At 43.2% G+C, this 19,700-nt stretch overlaps 1 protein-coding gene across 5 annotated transcripts in view; it reads left to right on the top strand.

Moving 5' to 3' along the window:
• Positions 1-1,051: 1,051 nt before the first annotated feature.
• CLIP4 (CAP-Gly domain containing linker protein family member 4) overlaps positions 1,052-19,700 on the top strand; it is a 91,561-nt gene continuing 72,912 nt past the window's right edge. For 2 of the 5 annotated variants that reach the window (XM_032845879.1, XM_032845875.1), the window contains exon 1: positions 17,995-18,146. The gene's annotated coding sequence lies outside the window, so the exon portion shown is untranslated. Of the gene's footprint in view, positions 1,199-16,438; positions 16,525-17,994; positions 18,147-19,700 lie in introns of those variants that run through there. The other 3 variants (XM_032845876.1, XM_032845878.1, XM_032845880.1) reach the window with 3 other exon arrangements.

Genomic DNA, 19,700 nt, shown 5'->3' with positions numbered 1-19,700 from the left:
CCACCCAGGTCACCTCTAAAGGGTGCTGGACAGGACGGATTAAGACCAAGATGTGGAGTTCCTCGGATAAGCCCTTGAGAGCTGAGATCAGTTCCAGAGAAGAGAAGCAGAGGGAGAAAGGGAGAGAGAGAGTTTTAAACCTAATTGTGACTGAATTATAAACTTGAATTGGCTAAGAAATGACTGAATTTGAATGAGTTTATTTGAGAGTGACTAGATTAAATTTTCTCTGCTTTGAGGAGGAATGGAGGCTCAAGGCAGAAATTACACTCAATTATAGAAGAATAGAGAAAATTACATTTTTGCACACTCGAGTCAGTGACTGGCTCCAATAATTACAGGCAGCCAGGTGTCAGCAAAATCTCCAGAACAGACCATGGAATCCGTAGGCTGCTTTTCCAAGTGATTATTTTATCTGTTGGCTGCAGCTCAAAAGGTAACACGATGTCTTCTCATCAGAAATCATGACAAAAACCCATTCAAATTTCTGTTCAAAATGTTCTCTTGATAGCAGAAAGCAGAGCTAACCAACACATGTTGATGGGGAAAAAGAACAGTTTCTGGAGTTCTGAGGAGGCCCAGCCTGGGTTGTAATCTTCTGACGCAGGCAGCGCTTGTATCTGGCTTTCCCCCCTCCAGATCTATTCTCCACAGTCCTTTGCCCTTGCGGGCCCCTTGGGAGGCGGTTCCCTGGCCAGGGACATGGAGGAGGGGCAAGCAAGTATGGTTATTGATTCCCCAGTCTCCCTTTGGGAGAGTCTCCTCAGCATCCAGACCTCTTCCTGGCCGTGAAGTGAAGGGCCAGACCGTGTTAGCCATTCTTCTTCTGCCGCCATTGCTCCCCGCAGCCTCAGAGGTAGGTTCAAGGTCATAACTCTGGTCTCTGGCCCTTTAAATCTGGTATCCATAGCACCACAGACAATGTCATTATTATGTGTCCGCTACCAGTAGAAAAGCCTGGCTGGGGTGCACTCTAAGGAGGCCTCCACCACCGGGAGTCAAGTCACAGCCAGCCACCACCACGCTGGCTTTCTGTAATTGGGATCTGCATATGGGCCCAAGGGGGTCCATTATGAAAACACCTATTTTCATAGACTCCCATCCACTCCAAACAATTGGTGCTCTGGCTGAGGAAGACCCATGAGAAATTGACATTTTTCCCCCCTGGGTGACATTGAGAAGACAGTATCATGACTGGGTAAGTTTCATTATAAAATGAGTCTCAGGCCCACCCAGGCCTCTGATGACACCGCGTCTGTGCTCAGGCACAGGCGAGCGTCCGGAATGAAGCACACTGTTATTTCGGACGAATTAACATGGGTTGCAGTAGCTGGACATAAGCTGTGAGTCGGTTTAGACACATTTCACAGGAGTGTATCCTTTGCTACGTAATAACCCCAATGACCCCAAAAGGTCAGGCATTTCAGTGCTGAAAACGGAATGAAATATTAAAAATGCTTCACAATCCACTCTTTTTAAAAAAAATTGTTAACAATTGATGAGCCAATATTGATACATTACTGTTAACTGAGGTTCTTAATTTCCATGACAGTTCACTCTTTGTGGGGTATATATATTTTTTTAAGATTTTATTTATCTGACAGAGAGAGAGATCACAAGTAAGCAGAAAGGCAGGCAGAGAGAGGGGGAAGCAGGCTCCCCACTGAGCAGAGAGCCCAGTGAGGGGCTCGATCCCAGGACCGTGAGATTGTGACCCGAGCTGAAGGTAGAGGCTTAACCTGCTGAGCCACCCATGCGGCCCTGGGGTGTATATTCTTTCGCTCTTGACAAATGCGTAACATCATGTACCCACCTTTACTGCATCTTACAGAATGGTTTCACTGCCCTTAAAAATCCCTCGTGCTCTGTTCATCCTTCTCTCCCTCCCTCCCCAGCCCCTAGCAAATACTGATCTTCTTATTGTCTCTCTTCTTTCACCTTTTCCAGAATGTCATACAGTTGGAATCATATAGTATGTATCCCTTTCAAAGTGCCTTCTTTCATTTAACAATATATATTTAGGGGTCCTCCATATATTTTTATGGGTTGATAACTCATTTCTTATTATCACTTTCAATATTCCATTGTATAGATGTACCACAATTTGTTTATCTGTTCCCTAACTGAGGGACATGTTGGTTATTTGCAGTTTTTGGTAATTATGAAGAACTCTGGTAAAAACATTCATGTGCAGGTTTTTGGAGACAAATTTTCAAATCACCTGGGTAAATACCTAGGAGTGAGCCCACTGCATTGCAAGGTAAGATTATATAGTACATAGCTTTGTAAGGCACTGCCAAACTGTCTTTCAAATCAGCTGTACCATTTTTCATTCCCACCAGCAATAAATAAGAGCTCCTTTTTCTCCACATTCTTGCCCAAATTTGGTGTTGTCACTGTTCGGGATTTTAGCCGTTCTAATAGATGTGTAGTAGGATCTCATTGTTGTTTTAATTTGCAGTTCCCTGATAGCATATGATTTTGGGCATCTCTTCACATCGTTTACCTTCCATCTTCTTTGCTGAAGTCTGTTCAGATCATTTTCCTAAGTTGAGTTGTTTTCTTACTGCTGAGTTTTAGGAGTTCTTTGTATATTTTGGGTACAAGTCCTTCATTAGATATGTGTTTTGCAAAGATTTTTCCCCCAGTCTATAGCTGCTTTTCATTCTTTTAACAGGGTCTCTGTAGAGCAGAAAATTTAAGTTCCAGTGAAGTTCAGCTTGTTTTTGGTATTGTATTTGATGGTGTATCTTGTATTTGGTGTTGTATCTAAAGAGTCATTACCAAATGCAAGGTCATTAGTTTGTCTTTTATGTTATTTTCTAGAAGTTTCATAACTTTGCATTTTACATATATACCCACAATCCATTTTGAGTTAGTTTTTGGGAGAAATGTAAGGTCTGCATCTAGACTCATTTTTCTGTATGTGAATGTCTGGTGGTTCCAGCCATCATTTATGGAAGCATTTCTCTTTTTCCATTGAATTCTCTTTGCTCCTTTGTGAAAGAGAGGTTGACTGCATTTGTGTAGGTATATTCTTGTGTGGGTATATTTTGCTCTGTATTCTATTCCACTGATCTTTTTGTCTTTTCTTTTGCCAATACTTTGCTCCCTTGAATACTGTAGCTTTATTATGTGTTTAAGTCTCATCTGTCCTTTGACTTTGCTCTTCTTCAACACTGTGCTGGTCATTCTGGGCCTTTTGCCTTTCCATACAAGATTTATTTATTATTATTATTATTACTTTTTAAGATTTTATTTATTTATTTGACAGAGAGAGATCACAAGTTGGTTGGGGAGGGTGGGGGTAGGGGAGCAGGCTCCCTGCTGAGCAGAGAGCCCAATGTGGGGCTGGATCCCAGAACTCTGAGACCATGACCTGAGCTGAAGGCAGAGCATTAACCTCTGAACCCACCCAGGTGCCCCAAACTTTATTTATGATTTTTTTTAAGATTTTATTTTTTTATTTGAGAGTACTTTTAGGTTTATAGAAAACTATAGGTTTATAGTATAGTATAGGGGGTTCCTCTAAGCTCCTTCTGCCCCTTGGCAGTTTCCCCTCTTATTAACATTTCACATTAGTGTGGTACATTTGTTACAACTTTCAATTTTAAATTTAATACAGCAAGTAGGTATGGAGTGCTTTTAGGCATACAAAAGAAATGTTCCCTGCCCTCACAGAGTTTGCATATGCTATTCTGTTTGGACAGAATAGCATATAATTGGGTTTTGAAATGTGTCCTTCTTTAGTGAAATGGGAGAAATTAGAGAGCTGCCCCCCATCTCCATAGATGAGGTGAGATGTAGGAAGGTTCTGGAAGGGTAGTAGGATTTGGATAGGTGGAGGTAGACTACAGGCAAAGTGTAAGCAGAAAGAATGGCCCATACAAGGATGCAGAGATGGGAATGGTTTATCACATTGGGCAGAGTTGGGATATGACCTTGAAGAATGTCAGTGTGAGTCATCAGAACTTGATAATGTGCTTCAAGGCAAGTTTCTAAGCAGATCCTTTGGGTCTGGTTCTTTTAGGACCATTGGGTTTTGGTTTCACATATACCTCAAGGCAGATATTCTGAACCACTTGTTTCTTCGAATCAGAATTACAGGTTCACTCCAGGAAGTATTTCTAAAGAGAAGTACTGCCCTTCTGGGGAAAAACTGCCAAATGGGGCTGTGGGTTTTTCATTTGTCCCAAGACTAGAATTTCGCATATGCACCTCAGGGAAGAAAGCAACTTACTGGGGAGTTCAAAAATAGTGATGCAGGTGCCGAGGGAAGTTCTCCAGTTCCCCAGGCCCCTCACTGGCTGGCTGCATTGAACTCACTCTCTTTGAAGAACTCGATCATTACTGGGGGGCAGGAGAACCATGTGGGGTCTTTCAGGAGGGAGGATAAGCCTATGAGGGAATTGTATGAATTCCAAAGCTTTAATCTCTTCTTACAACTAAGGGAAGAGCAAGGAGGGCATTAATGCCCTAATTTTTTTTTTTTTTATTTCTTTTTCTTGGTCTGAGTTAACTTACCTCATGAGGCCTCTCTAGAGTTACATGTAATTGCTTATTCAGTTCACCAGTAATGTCACTGCAGGGATTCAAAGAAGTGTTCACAGGGAAAGGACACATTCATATCCAGAATTCCAGTCATGCCTTCTCCACAGACCTTACCTTCCTTCGCCTCTCGTCATCCGACTCTTTTTCCACGCCCTCCCCACCCCCACCCTGAGTTCAGACCAGGCACCTGACTGTAAGGACAGCCACATACCAGATCTCCTTGAAGATAGGGTCCCTGTCATCCGTGCCTTGGGGTCAAAACCTCAGATCCATTCTTTCCCTTCACAAAGGCTCTTTTGTTCTTTATCTGAAGCATCCCTTCCTTTTGATCCCTACCTCATCCCAGGCCCCGGGCACCTTACCTCCAACTCTCCCAGGAATTCTGCCTCAAATCTAGGCTCTTTGGCCTGGATCTGAAGGTGCTCCCTCTAAAAACGCACAAGACTATCTCATGCATTGCTCTTGCATTGGGTCCACTGCCATTCATGTTCATCCCTCTGCCTGGCATTTTTCTCTTCTTGCTTACCATTTTAAGCAAATAAAATATTCAGATATGTCCAGCCAAATTTGAATTTCAGATAGATAATTAAAAAAATAATTTGCTACATACTTATACTAAAAAAGTACTTACCTGAAATTCAAATTTAATCAGGCAGTCTGTATTTTATGTATCAACCCTACCACTATGGAACCTTTTCTTATGCTCCAATTCTTCTTTATGTGATTTTTCTTTTTAGTTGCTAAAATACCTAATTGAGCCTCTCATTATATGCTATCTTATAATTATTGATTATACAGTATTCACACTTCTGGAGAAACTATTCAGCATCAGGCCCTGTGTTTAGGTTTTTTTTTTTTTTAATACAATAGCTTATTGAGTTCTTATAAGAAATATGTGATAAAGTAGGTCTTATTATTGGTGTAGAAAAGATATTGGGGTTCGAAGCTGACATTCAAGAAGGAATTCTTGAGACAGCTTTGGTGTGAGAAGGTGGTTTTATTGAAGCATGGGGACAGGGCTGGTGGGCAGATAGAGCTGCACCAGGGTTATGAGGAATGGCCCATTATAGACTTTCAAGTTGGGAGGGGATTAACGATAGCATAAGTCTCTAAGGAATTTGGAAGCAAGGTTTCTAGGACCTTGAGGAGGCTCGCTGTTGTTGGGAAAATGTCATTTATTACCATCTATTAAAACCCTAGTCATGAAAAAACCTTCAGATATATATCAGTGGGCCAAATGCTTGGGACATGATTGCCAACACGTATCTTGGAGGGTTTAGAGATAAAAGTAATTTCCAAAGAATTTTTTATATGTTGAAGTAGGTTTACAGGGTCCTGGGTTGGGGGTAGGTGCAGATCGGTCTAGGATTGCCTTTTGCCCTTAGCAAAGTGTCAACATCCTGGCAGTTGAGTCCCTAGAGGAATGTCACTCTGCCTGTTTCAAGGACTCCTCCATAGACTGTAGGCAGTAAGGAAATTTAGTAATTTTTTCTTCTGCCTTTGTTTCTCACATCACTATGATACCAATTCTATAAATGAGAAGCTGAGTCTTTTTTTTTTAAGATTTTATTTATTTATTTGACAGAGATCACAAGTAGGCAGATAAACAGGCAGAGAGAGAGGGGGAAGCAAGCTCCCTGCTGAGCAGAGAGCTCAATGCAGGGCTGGATCCCAGGACCCTGGGATCATGACCTGAGCTGAAGGCAGAGGTTTTAACCCACTGAACCACTCAGGCACCCCAGAGGAAGCTGAGTCTTGAGAGGTTATTTGTTCAAGATCCCACAGCTCATTAAATTTGAACTTTGATCTGTCTGTAGGGTGATCAGCTTGTTCTGGTATCTTTGGCAGTGTCCTGGCTTTTAAAATTGAAAGTGCCACTTCCGAGAAAACCTTTCAGTTCCAGGCAAACCCTGTATGTCTGACTTCAAAGTCTGGGAGTCTATCCTGTTCTCCAGTTTTTTGAATTTTAATTTCTTTCTCTCAGAAAGTCCCCAAAGACAAGGTGATATCTAATGGTATTTACTGATACCAAGAGTTATTTAGTAAATGCTTGACAAATGAAGGCCAGAAGCTCCTCTCAGAGGCCACACCTCTTTTCTTGAGCCTCTTCAGACTGCAGGAGCTGAGGGATGCGTGGACTGTGCCTGAGGCTGGCTAATCTTACATGCAACTGAGACCTGAGCATGGCCAGTGGCCTTTGCAATAGAGGCACAAAAATGACTATGATGTCACTGGCCTTTGCTTACAAAAAAGTTCTAGACTATTGTTCCTAGCAACAATGCCTCTAAATTAGTGAAAATATAGCTCCTTGGTAGGTGTGTGGTGCCTCCCTTGACAAGCTGAACCTTGAGAGACTACCTGTTTTGAAGTGTGAGGTAGGGTTTGGGTGAGGCTGGAGAAACAGAAATCGTGGTGCAGAGAAGTGGAGAGTAATAGGGTGGGAAGCAAGTCCGTCAGCACCTTGTGGTTGGACAGCACCCAAGGAAGCAAAGTGGAGTTCCCCCCAGAACTGTGCTTTTGTGCAATGCACACATATCCAAAAGATCATTATGTTATTACATTATTATATAATAACCAAGTGGTAACCAAGTGGTGATATGTAGGTGTTATTGTTATGCTGCAAAGTGGTTAATGGGGTGCGATGGGAAAGGCAGAAACAATAGATTTCCATTCCCCAACGACATCTGTATAACTTGTCTCAACTTCATTTCGAATGCAGGTCATTACTGTGCATATGTTACCCTAAGTTAAATTAAGCTGTCTGTGGAGAAATCATTTGTGAAAATAATTTGTTATTTAAAAGAACTAGTTAAATTGAATTGATAAAGGCTAACACTCTTAAGGCAACTTTATTCTTAGTTGTTAAATTTCACTTCAAAATGCTTGAATTTTTAAGTGTGCTTTTGTTTCAAGCTTTTTATTAAGAGAGCGTAACAGATATGGGCATAAAGTTTTGGTAAGAGTTTCTGTTTTGAACATTGTTGGCAGATTCTATGGTGGTTTTTCTTCAACCCCACAACAGTGTCCTAGCCTCCTTGTGTGACATTCAAGGTCATCCTTGGTCAAGTCTCGAGCTCCCTTTCCAGCTCATCCTCTACCAGTCTATACCACAGGCTCTGTGCCTTTCTATCCTTTAAACATACGGTTAGCTTTTCTGCTTCCCATCCTTTCTCTTGCAAAGCATCATGGTTAAGTGTTTAATCTCTTGAACTAGACTGCCTTGGTGCAAATCCTGATCCTGCTATTTACTGTGTGACTTTTTTTTTTTTTTAGATTTATTTATTGCGGGGGGTGGGGAGGGACAGAGGGAGAGGAGAAACTTAAGCAGACTCCATGCTCAGTGCAGAGCCCCATGGGGGACTTGATCTCACAACCCTGAGTGTAAACCAAGAGTCAGGCGCTTAACCCACTGTACCACCCAGTTGCCCCTGCTGTGTGATCTTGAGCAAGCTGCCTAACTACTCTATGCCTTTATTTTTCCAACTGGAAGGTGAAACTAAAATGATATTTCTCCTTCAGGAGTAAAATAATTCATGAAAGTGCTCAAAACAATGCATAGCACTTACTAAACTCTCAGTAAATGCTGGTTCCTCATTTCTGTAATGGGAGCTCATCATCCTCCCCACTTAACTCAAGTTAAGAAAGGCTTAACTTGAAGCCTTCCCCCGGATCACCTCCTCCCGCAAAGTGCTCTCCCTCTTGGGAAATCCCTAGGACTAACGCTGTTTCTTTGACAGGTTGTTGGTATTCTTTTCTCCTGCTCATGATTCATGACCACATGCTATAGTTTTCATCCAGATAGTTACTGAGTACCCACTTGGAGTCAGGCCTTGAGTGCATGACACTTGGAGGCAGGTATTTTTTTTTTTAAGATTTTATTTATTTATTTTAGAGAGAGCTTGTATGCACAAGAGAGCTTGTGAGTGGGGGGAGGGGCAAAAAGAGAGGGAGGGGGAGAGCATCTCAAGCAGATGACCCTGAGATCACGACCTGAGCTGAAATCAGGAGTGGGATGCTTGACCCACTGAGCCACCCAGGTGCCCCAGAATTAGGTATTCATGATCTCATTTTACAACAGGACAAAGGCTCAGTGAAGTTAAGTGGTCTGCTAGGTTTACAGAGCCTGGGAGAGATGGTTCTGGGGGTACCAACTCAGGTCGTTGCATAATTGCAGCCCCAACACTCTTCCTCTTCTCCTAAAACACACAGGGTGGATCTTATACTGTGGTAGAGTCCATACTTCCCTTCTGCTGGGAGGCATTCAGTTTATTTCTGGTGATTTGATGGACCAGTATGGCAATTTGGTTGCCTTTCTAAGTGTCACTCAGTGCTTATGGTTCTGATTGTTTTGATGATGATAAAGACACTGCACAGGATTTTTTGATGGGCCTTAAAAAGATAAACTGTAACTTATTCTTCTTGGGTTGAGCCCCATGTGAATCTAAAAATGCAATTCACATTTATTTTTGCCTTAACTATTCCTTGCAGTTGCAAATATGGTTAGATGAGGAATGTCAGAACCCATCTCATTATCGATGCAGGTGTTAGTCACCACGGAGAATTTCTCATGACTCAGTACCAGCTAATTGGTCTGTCAATGGCTTTCTTTGTTAGGTGAGTCATTTGATACATTGTTGACAAGACCCAAACTTTTCTCTACCCATGTGGGGAGCTCCAGCGGTCTGACATTCTCTTACCCCCTAATCAAGATGCTATTAAGCAGCCGGTGGCTTACAGTGAACAGGGATGAATCTGTATTGGTTTTGTAAGCAGCTGCTGGAAAGACAACTTGATAGAGCTTTAGAGAGGTATGAAAACTTCCCATTTTAGAGTGTGTGCATGCCTGTGATACAAGGCAACTTCTGTGATTTCTAAACTCCTTGGGAATAATAGTTACACATAGTTATGTAATATATAACTTACGTAGTTATATTGAGACTGAGATCTTAAAGAACTGGGCGCTTCTATCAACAATTACTTATTGAATTCTTATTATGTGCCAAGTACTGTTCTAGGTACTGAGGATACAGCACTGACAGAAATAGACTAAAATCACTGTCCTCTGGAGCTTTCTCTTTTGAAGCTTTTTATTATGGAAAAAATTTCAAATTTATGCAAAAGAAGAAAGAATAACATGCCCATCATTCAGCTTTAATAATGATCAACATTTTGTCATTCTTTCTTCATCTATTCCTCCCATCATGCACACATTTTTTAATTGAATAAATTTTGACATGTAACATTTTGTTGGTTTAAGGTGTTGTTGGTTTAACATGTTATTTTGATACATTTATATATTGTAGTATGATTGCCAGTTTAGTGACATTTATCACATTACATAATTACAGTACATTATTGTCTAGATTCATTGTATCTGTAAGACTTATTTATTATTCATTGTAAATTTGTGTCTTTAAACACCATCACTCTTAACCCCCCACCCCCCAACTCCATCCCCTGGTAATCTCTAATTTTTACAGTTTTAACTTTTTTAGGTTCTACATAAAAGTGATATCATATAGTACTTATCTTTTTTTGACTTCGTGTAATTGCTCAAAATCCACCATATTGTTGCAAATGGGAGGATATCCTTGCTCATGACTATATAATATTCCATTGTGTATATGTATCACGCCTTTTTTAATCCATTCATCCATTGATGGGCATTTGGGTTGCCTCCATATGATGGCTATTGTGAGTAGTAATGTTGTGATAAACATGGAAGTGCAGATATCTCACCGAACTCCTGCTTTCATTTCCTTTGGGTATAAACCCAGAAGTGGAATTGCTGGACTGTATAGTAAACTTTAAATTTTTTGAGGAACCTCCATATTGTTTTCCATAGTGGTTGGACTAATGTGCATTCCCAATCACACAGTTATTTTTGACGAGCCACTATAAAGCAAATCCTGGACATTAAACATTTTATCATAAATACTTTAGCATGAATCTCTAACAGATAAGGACTTTTTGATAAAAACATAATCACAAAGTTATTCTCATACTTAAAGAAATTAACAAAAATTTCTTGATATAATTTAGTGTCCAATTCTGGTTAAATTTCCCTCAACTCTCAATATATATATATTTTTTATTACATTTCTCTGCATGCAGATTCAAATGCTCTGCACATTATAGGTTGTGGATAGAGCTCTTATGTCTCTTTTGATCTACACCAGTGTCCCTTAGTTCCTTTTTGACTATGCAACTTAGGTTATCTGCCCTGTAGAAGTTCCCACATTTTGGATTTGGCCTTATTGCATCCTAATGGTGGGGTTTACAATATTCCCTTACGTTTCACGTTTTCCACAAGTGATATATCTAGAGGCTTGGTTAATGAACATCTTAGGGGAAACTGTCTTGATGCCATTACTGTGTGCCAGAGATGTTTCTAGAAGTGTCTTGGTGTCCAAAGCTTTGAGCAGTCAGTTTGAAAAATTTAGTTCTTGGACTGGCAGTTTTAATCCTGAAACCACAAAACATTCCCTTTGTTCCTTCTTCCTTTATGTAGGCCCATAAAGACGACTTTTAAAAGTAGTTGTGTCACATGGCATTTGGGAGTGGCACCAACAGGAGGGCCTGGGAAGTAGTTTCCTACACAGGAACCGGTTGGCTTTGAAAACATCATTTGTTAGTGTCTTCTGGGGAGTCAGACTAACAAAAAGGATGGTAAACCTTTAGAATAGCATGACTCTTAAATCAGGCCAGTTGAGTTAGAATATTTGAGGGATCCTCTAGGGTTTATTTTGCAATATTTAGGGATTCCAACAGACAACTAGGAATAAGACCTATGGATTCAGATAATGAGGCTTGTAGGGTCTTCTGTTTGTGGGTCCTCTTCAGCAGGCAGGTCCCTACCTGAAGCTTTGAGAAAGAAAAGGAGATGGGTCAGAGGATAGTAACACTGGGTGACAGTAGGAGGAAGTTCCTGGGTCTCTGGTAACTATTGATTTGTAAAGACTTCAGTGGTATTGATAAATTTCTTCAACAATAAATGATGTCATGGGTAGGGGCATCTGGGTGGCTCAGTTGGTTAAGTGTCCACCTTCAGCTCAGGCCATGATCCCAGGGTCCTGAGATCAAGCCCCACATTAGGCTCCCTGCTCAGTGGGGAGCCTGCTTCTCCCTCTCCCTCTCCCTCTCCCTCTGAAGCTTCCCATGCTGTGCTCTCTCATGCTCGCTCAAATAAATAATAATCAAATATCATGAGCTTTTTTAAAAAATGGAACTTTGGTTTGGGAAACCAGAACTATGAAGGAAAGGAAGGATGACTCCAGGGAGCAAACAAAAGACTCCAGCTGTCATTTACTGATAAGGGAAGTTCGTGGGGACGTGTTCTATTCTGAACGTGCTATATTTGAGATGCTTACAATACACTACAGATTAGATGTCGAGTAGGCAGTTGGAGATATGTCTGAAGTTCAGGGCTAGAGATAGAAATTTTGGAATCATGAAAATAGAGATGGCATTTAAAGCCATGGATTGGATGAGATCAACTAGTATATGAGAGAATGGCTTTCTAGAAGCCACGTGAAGAAGGTAACACAGAGGAGCACCTGGGTGGCTCAGTTGGTTGAGTGTCTGACTCTTGGTTTCGGCTCAGGTCATGATCTCAGGCTTGTGAGATAGAGCCCTGCATTGTGTCGGTCTCTATGCTCAGTGGGAAGTCTGCTTCTCCTTCTCGATCTGACTCTCTCCCTGCCTGAGCTCTCTCTCTAAAATAAATAAGTGAACCTTGAAAAAAAGTCAGTTTCTCAGAGGCATATCTAGGAGGGTGATTGCCGAGTCATAAAGCATGCTGATGCTTTTTTCACCAAATACCACCAGACTGCTCAACGGAATGTATTACCAGTTTAAATTCCCATCAACAGTGCATGAGGATTCCCATTTCCCCGTATCTTTCCCAGTATTTGGGACTATTGGACTAATTTTTGCCAAGTGGATGGGGGAAGCAGTGGCGTGTTGGAACGGGCTCACGAGAGCAGACTGAACACATTTCTTCGGAACTCCTTGTTCAATGGCCTCATGCTGGTGGTCTGAAATTGGCAGGGGTGAGTGTATTGGCACCACAGAAGTTGGCAAACCCTAAAAATGAGGACCACCCCCACCCGAGCCCTGACAGCTGTTTTTTTCAATACACCAGCATATTGTGGCTATAGGTAGTACCATATCCTTTGCATTTCTATTCTCTCTCTCTTCACTAGTGGTTTGAGCATCTCTCCTAAGCTTGCCATTCTGGCTCTTCTGTGAACGGCCCATTTCTATCCTTTTCTCATTTTTATATTGGATTTTTCTGACTTCTTTTTGTTGACCTGCAAAATTTCCTTACATATTTTAGATATTAATCCCTAACTGCTTTTGAACATGCATATCTTCTCTCAATTTGTCAGCTGCTGTTAACTTTTTCTATGGTATTTTTCATTGGAAAAAAGCCTTAATTGTGATATAGTCAAATCTCCCAGGCTTTTGTTTTAAAGTTTGTGCTTTTGCAATCTTGTTGTAGGAAATAAATCCCTACCCCAAATTCATAAAGATATTCTCCTACATTTTTTCTATCTTTCAAATGTAGGTCTTTAGTTCACCTTTGTATATGGTAGCCATATAACTAAGCAAGTTTCCCCAACAATATCTTCTAAATAATGTATATTTTTCTCATTGATTTGTGGTACAGCCTTTTTATATATTGAGGTCTCATGGGTCTGCTTCTGAGTCCTCTGTTCTATCTGTTCCTTTACTAGGACCACACTATTTTTATTACTGTGGTAATAACAACATTTGGCAGGCCAGGTTTCCTCTCTTGGCTCTTGCTTTTCAAAACTGACTTACCCATTAGCATTTTATTTTTCCTTATGTATTTTATAAATGTACTGAAGCTCCTTAAAATTTGAATTCCTACTGGAATTTTGGTTGGTAGAATATTGAATTTAGAAATTAAATGGATTTTTACAATGTCCAGACATCCGATGCACGCCATAGCTTCACTTATTCAATCTTCTTTTATGTTCTTAAATAGAATTTTAACATTTTCTCCGTAAAGTTCTTGCAAGCTGTTAGGTTAATTCCTGGATATTATGCTTTAGAGTTTTATTGTGATTGTGATTCTTATTGTCTAATTTATTTCCTGGTTACTTACTGCCGATATAAAAGAAACTACTTTTAGCATTTGATCTTGCACTTGTCAACCTTCTTGAACTCACTTATTACTTCTAATAGTTGATTTTGTTAGCTTTTCTACGCTGATGATCATAGCATCTGCAAATACGAAGATTTTAGGGCATCTACTCAGTGCTCTGATATTTTGCATTTAACTACTTCTGCTAGCTGGTGTCAGTGCCTACCTGACATCCCAATTCTGATAGCTGAATGTCTCTTATGGTCCCAATGCCCTGTACAACCAGAGTCTGGAAACTGAGCCCTTGTCGTCTTCTCCTGTGAATGATATGATATCCTGCCCGATATCTCAGTCCACAGAAGAGCACTGAATTGGTCTATTCCTGCCCATGTCCCCAACCCTTTTCTCATGGTTTGGGTCCTGTTAGCTGTTGAAAGACCTTTTTAATGGTGAATTTCTTTTTATTTTACTTCTTTAAGTTAAATTAAATTTAATTTATATTCAGTTAATTAACATATAGTGTATTCTTAATTATATTATAGTTATATTATACACTTAATTATAGTGTATTCAGTTAATTAACATATAGTGTATTCTTCAGAGGTAGAGTTCAGTGATTCATCAGTTGTATATAACTCCCAATGCTCTCCTTAATATCTATCATGTGTCCTCCTTAATGTCTATCACTCAGTTACCCCATCCTGCTCCCTCCCTCCCCTCTAGCAACCCTCAGCTTGTTTCCTATGGTTAAGAGTTTCTTTTGGGGGACACCTGGGTGGCTCAGTCAGTTAAGCATCTGCCTTAGGCTCCGATTGTGATCCCAGGATCCTGGGACTGAGCCCGAGTTGAGCTTCCTGCTCAGCAGGGAGTCTGCTGATTTTCTTCCCTCTCCCTCTGCCCCTCTCCCTGCTCATGTTCTCTAAAATACACATTTTTTTTTTTTCTTAAAGAGAGCCTCGGGGCGCCTGGGTGGCTAGTGGGTTACGCCTCTGCCTTTGGCTCAGGTCATGATCTCCGGTCTTGGGATCGAGCCCCATGTTGGGCTCTCTGCTCAGCGGAGAGCCTGCTTCCCCCTCTCTCTCTGCCTGCCTCTCTGCCTACTTGTGATCTCTGTCAAATAAATAAAATCTTAAAAAAAAAAAAAGAGAGAGACTTTTTTGGTTTGTTTCCCTCTCTGATTTCATCTTCTTTTATTTTTCCCTCCCTTCCTCTAGGCTCCTCTTCCTTCTTAAATTCCACATACAAGTGATATCATATGATAATTGTCTTTCTCTGATTGACTTCTTTCGTTTAGCATAATACCCTCTAGTTTCATCCATGTTGTTACAAATGGCAAGATTTCATTTTTTTGATGACTAATATTCCATTGTGTGTATATGTGTGTGTGTATATGTGTGTGTGTCTGTGTGTGTATCACATCTTTATCCATTCATCTGCTGATGGGAATCTGGGCTTTTTCCATAGTTGGCTATTGTGGACCTCGCTGCCATAAACATTGCAGTGCAGGCGCCCCTTCAGATCACTGCCTTTGTGTCTTTGGGGTAAATCTCTAGCAGTTGATGCTGACTTTCTGACTGTCTGCCTGAATTTCTGAATGATCCATGCTGTGTGACACAGCATTTCTGAGTCCCGAATGCACAAAAGGAGACCCTGTGCAGGTAATACAAAATACAAAACACAAAATCCTGTGGATCAACACAGGACCCTACATCAGATAGACTTAGGCTTGAACCTTTTTCTGCCCCAGGGTGCACTGAGCAAGTTCTACAATCTCCTGGAGTCTGTTTCTTCATTTGTAAAGTGAAGGAAGTAAAATCCCACTGGTGAGGGCCATGTAGTAGTCAGTCAGCATTGCCCCTTCTCCATGCTGGTGCTGATCACCAATGCTGATCACCTCTTGGGCCATGATCACCAATGCTGATCACCCTCCTAGGACAACCCTTGTTGTCCGGGGACCTTGCTGGGCCTTAGATATAACTGCATCTTAGCAGGTGCAGCTGGACCATATCCCCATATGCCTACATCCCAGTAGATGGTTCAAGTTCCAGGTTCTGGTCCTATGTCACTGCCCAGTCCAACTATTGTTAAATGGGCAATACCCAGTCATACTTGTATGACCCATGGGGTGTTCTAAGAAGTATTATCCCATGAACCATCTTAGTGATGGTTTATGGTGTAAACTCAGTTTTGTGTGTGTGTGTGTGTGTGTTTTGGACAAAGGCAACCAGGTGAGTAGGAGAGTCTCCCCCTAATGGCTTGTTAACCTGGGAAATTGCCTCTAACTATTTTGTATTTAGGTGTAGCAGAAAAGGCCAGTGACCTGGCTGGTTCTAACAGAAAGTTTTATTATAGTTAAAAACAACTCAGCTAGCCACACCCTGTCACCTACTAATAGTGGTGTCTCAGAGGGAAAACTTAAATCAGCAATAAAAGTGAAGTGTATACCTCTGGAAACTTCTGTTACGCACAGATCTTTCTGATTTTTTGTGGCTCATCGACAATAAGACTCATTTAAAGTTGCTGAAAGCCAACCAAAGGCAGATTGCCTTCTTTCAACCAGTTTAAGAGGTGGGTGGGGTAAGATGAGATCAGGGAGAGGGAGGTGGAAGCCCCAAAGGGAGGAAGCATCTGTGTCCCATTATCATCCCCGAGAGTGCATGAAGATGCTGAACTTGCAGACACGGAGAAACTGGCAGCTGACCAGAGACTGTGGGATGGTCACGGTGTTTAAATATTGCACAAGTTCTACGGATTTCAGTTGACAGTATGTTCCACCCCATTTAACAATGTAATGGGACTCCTGCAAACAAGTCTTTTGATATTTTGAGCTGTGCTAAAAGAAGCATAGGACCTAGAAAGAGGTAAGAGTTTCTATCCTCTCTGCATGCAACAGGATACTCCTGTTCATTTGTGAGCTCTAGACAAGCTGGGGCTCATCTTAGAGTCCTTTAACACGCTGGTGGATCTTGACTGTTTCTTAAAAGGAGCAGCTAAGGGATACGGAATGCTTGTCCTGGATACCTTGAATTGGAGTCAGACATGATCTGGAAACTCCCAGGCTAGAAACCCAGTAAGAAGGAGATGCAGAGAGCTGGGTTTAGCTCCAGGTAAAAGAAGACCCTGTCAACAAGGTTGATCTGTGATAAAATGGCTGTTTTCAAAGGAAGTGAGTTCCTGGTTACTAAAGGCATTCAACTATGGCCATTTGGTAAAAGGATGCCGTAAGGGAGACTCGAGCGACTGGAAGGGAGCCTTTTCTAGTCCCTGGAATGGATGATTCAAACAGGCAAAGATGCTCTGGTGGGCCCCCAGCACTTACCTCTGCTCCTGCAGACACAGAGACATTCATGTGTTCAACATCTGCTATGGCCAGGCGCTGTGCTTGGTGAACACAGAAGCGCATTGTACTAATCTGTACATCAGAGCCAGAACAAAAAGGCCTCAGAGAGAGTTGTTATGGTGTAACACTAGTGATTCAGTGTTACAAACCTCAGTCATGGGGAAACAATGGACTCATTAAGTTCCTTCATTAAGGGGACTCATTAAGTGTCAGGCAACACCTTTCCTTCTATGCATGATGGAGAACCAGGATGTCAGCATTTAAGTCTGTTAGTTGTCACAGTTTCACCACCTGCTGGCTCTTGGGGGATGGGGCCCTGGGACCAAGAGAGACGAAGGTAAGAAATGAGCAAAGCAGTAGGGGAAAAAAAGTTCTGGGATGACTACTCCAGTTTCCTCTTCTGCCTCTACACTGACACCTTCAGGGGTAATTATTCAACCTGGGTATACCACGGAGTAGGCTTTTTACGGTAAGACCTTCAAACAGGTAATTGGCTGATGGACCTACCCTGGGCCATGCACAGAGTTAGACACAGGGGAGCCCCCAAACAGGGAAGACGCCATCGCTGCCCTTGAGATGCCCGTGGGGGCGCTCCTAGCCCCAGAGGTTAGCTTAGGGCTTCGGGCTTTAATGGAGAAATACAGCGCGCCAAGGGCAGCTTTCCCCGCTCACTGCCCTGGGCCCGGCGGGGTTCCTCCGAGAGCCTCCCTCGAGCTGCGGTGGAAATGTCACAGCAACACCAACTCCACGCAAGCTTAATCCCAGACAGTCCTGACCTGGAGGCCCCCCTTGCGTGGGCTGGGGGGCCGCGGGGGCGCAGACAGAAGACGCGCGAGCACAAGGGCGCGCTCCCCGTCTCCGCCCCCCCCCCCGAACCCTCGCGGGTCCCGGCGCGTGCGCGGGGCTGGGGCCGAGGCCTGCGCGCGGCCGGGGCGCCTGCACTGCGCGCGCGCCGACCCCGCGTGGGGCCCGGCTCGGCGCGCGCGGAGGCGGCAGGCGGGAGGGGCCGGCCGAGGTCGGGCAGCGGCGCGGCGGGAGGCAGCGCGGCGGGACAGCGGAGACCGGCGGAGGAGCGCGCCTCTCGGCCTTGCCTCCGTGTCTCCGCGTTCGCGGCCGGCCGCCCCGACAGGACCGCAGGAGCAGGTGGGGCGGGAGCGCGCGGGGGCTCAGGTTCGGCTGGCCCGCGGCGCGGTGGCCGAGGGGCGGTTGGCGGCTCCGGGAGGGCGTCGCGGAGGCGCCGGGAGCCCCGTGGCCGCGTCCTGTGGCGCAGGTGTCGCGGGCGCCTGCAGGCCTCCTTGGGGCGGCGCCGGGGGCGGGGGCGACGCGGCCCACCTTCGGGGAGGTGGGCTTTTCCTCTCCGCTCCAGGCGGGCGCTTTAACTGTCGGATGAGGTGCGGCGCGGGGTCTTGGTTGCGCACCCCCTACTCCCCTTCCGCCGCAGCCCCGGCCGCCCGGGCGCCCTGGGAGCGCCGCCCGGGCGTCCTGGGAGCGCCACCCGCGCGCCGAGGTGCTGCGTGCGCCGCCCTCCGTCTTTTTCCTGCGGCGGGCCTCCTCCCGGCTCTCGGGCCTCCCCCGGCTTCGTAGATTGTTGGAGAAACCTGTGCCAGTGGGAATGCGACGCGAAACCCAATGACTTTGCTTCCGGTCTTTGGCCGTCCCGAGATTCCTTAATTCTAAGTCGTGGGAATGGGGAAGGGAAGTTGGGGGGAGCCCTTGCACGGAGACCTGCTCTACACAGAGACATGGTTGAGACCTCATCCTTGTAGAGTAGATTGATGGGTTTATAATGTCAGCTTTCTTTTAGATGTCAGGTGGTTCATTCATCCAGAGACTCAAGAGGCAGTTTGGATTTAAACTGAGACAATGTTTTGATATGTATCAGAGGATGATATTCTCCTGGGATAGTAACTTACTCTATGTTCCCAGCTCAACTGTGGTTCATATTGTAGCAATATCATAGTATCAATCGGTGCCTTTGAAATATTTGAGTCAGGAAACACTCTCCTCCTTGGAAACATCCCCCAAATACTTGTACTTCATTTTCACATTGACATTTGTGAATCTTCTGCAAAATTTGGAGTAGGTCGTCTAGAAGACAGGAGATCAGGCGGTGCGGGACATGTAGCAACGGTGGACGAAAAGCAGGGAATTGAAAATGGCAGAAGTCTAGCTTTCTGCGTTTCTATTATGAAAAACCATCCCGGTTCTATCTTACTTTGCTAACATTAATATGCATTTTTAATGCCTTCGTTTGATAATGGACTACCAGGGCTGTAAGATCAGATCTGGAAATGTAATGAAAAATTTTATTTCGATTTTATAGAAGATTTAGCAAGTGGCATAGTATTTGTAATGTTTATTTCAGATATTTCAGATTTACCAGACAGTTCCCACCAGCAGGGCCTTTTTAAAAAGTGATATTTATATGGTGTCTTCTATTGTTTATAACGCCTCTAATTTTGAAACATGTACTAGTGATGTTTATGTTATAGAATCAGCTCTGTTTAAACCTACACATATCTGGTTACTTTTAGGCTTACTGTTCCCTTGTTAATTATGTATAATCAGCTGAGCTGCTGTTGGCTTGTTTTGTTTGTTAACCTTTATTTGTTTCTTGCTGTTTATTATTTTCTTATCTGGAGTTTGAGCAGCACTGCTTTGCTTCAGTGATATTTAATAGAACTTTCTTCAAGGAGG

The sequence above is a fragment of the Lontra canadensis genome, unplaced genomic scaffold (assembly GCF_010015895.1).
Source record: "Lontra canadensis isolate GAN:19392208 unplaced genomic scaffold, GSC_riverotter_1.0 scaffold170, whole genome shotgun sequence".
Classification (NCBI taxonomy): Eukaryota; Metazoa; Chordata; class Mammalia; order Carnivora; family Mustelidae; genus Lontra; species Lontra canadensis.
The sequence above is the reverse complement of the archived record's forward strand: the minus strand, read 5'-3'. Positions and strand labels throughout refer to the sequence as shown.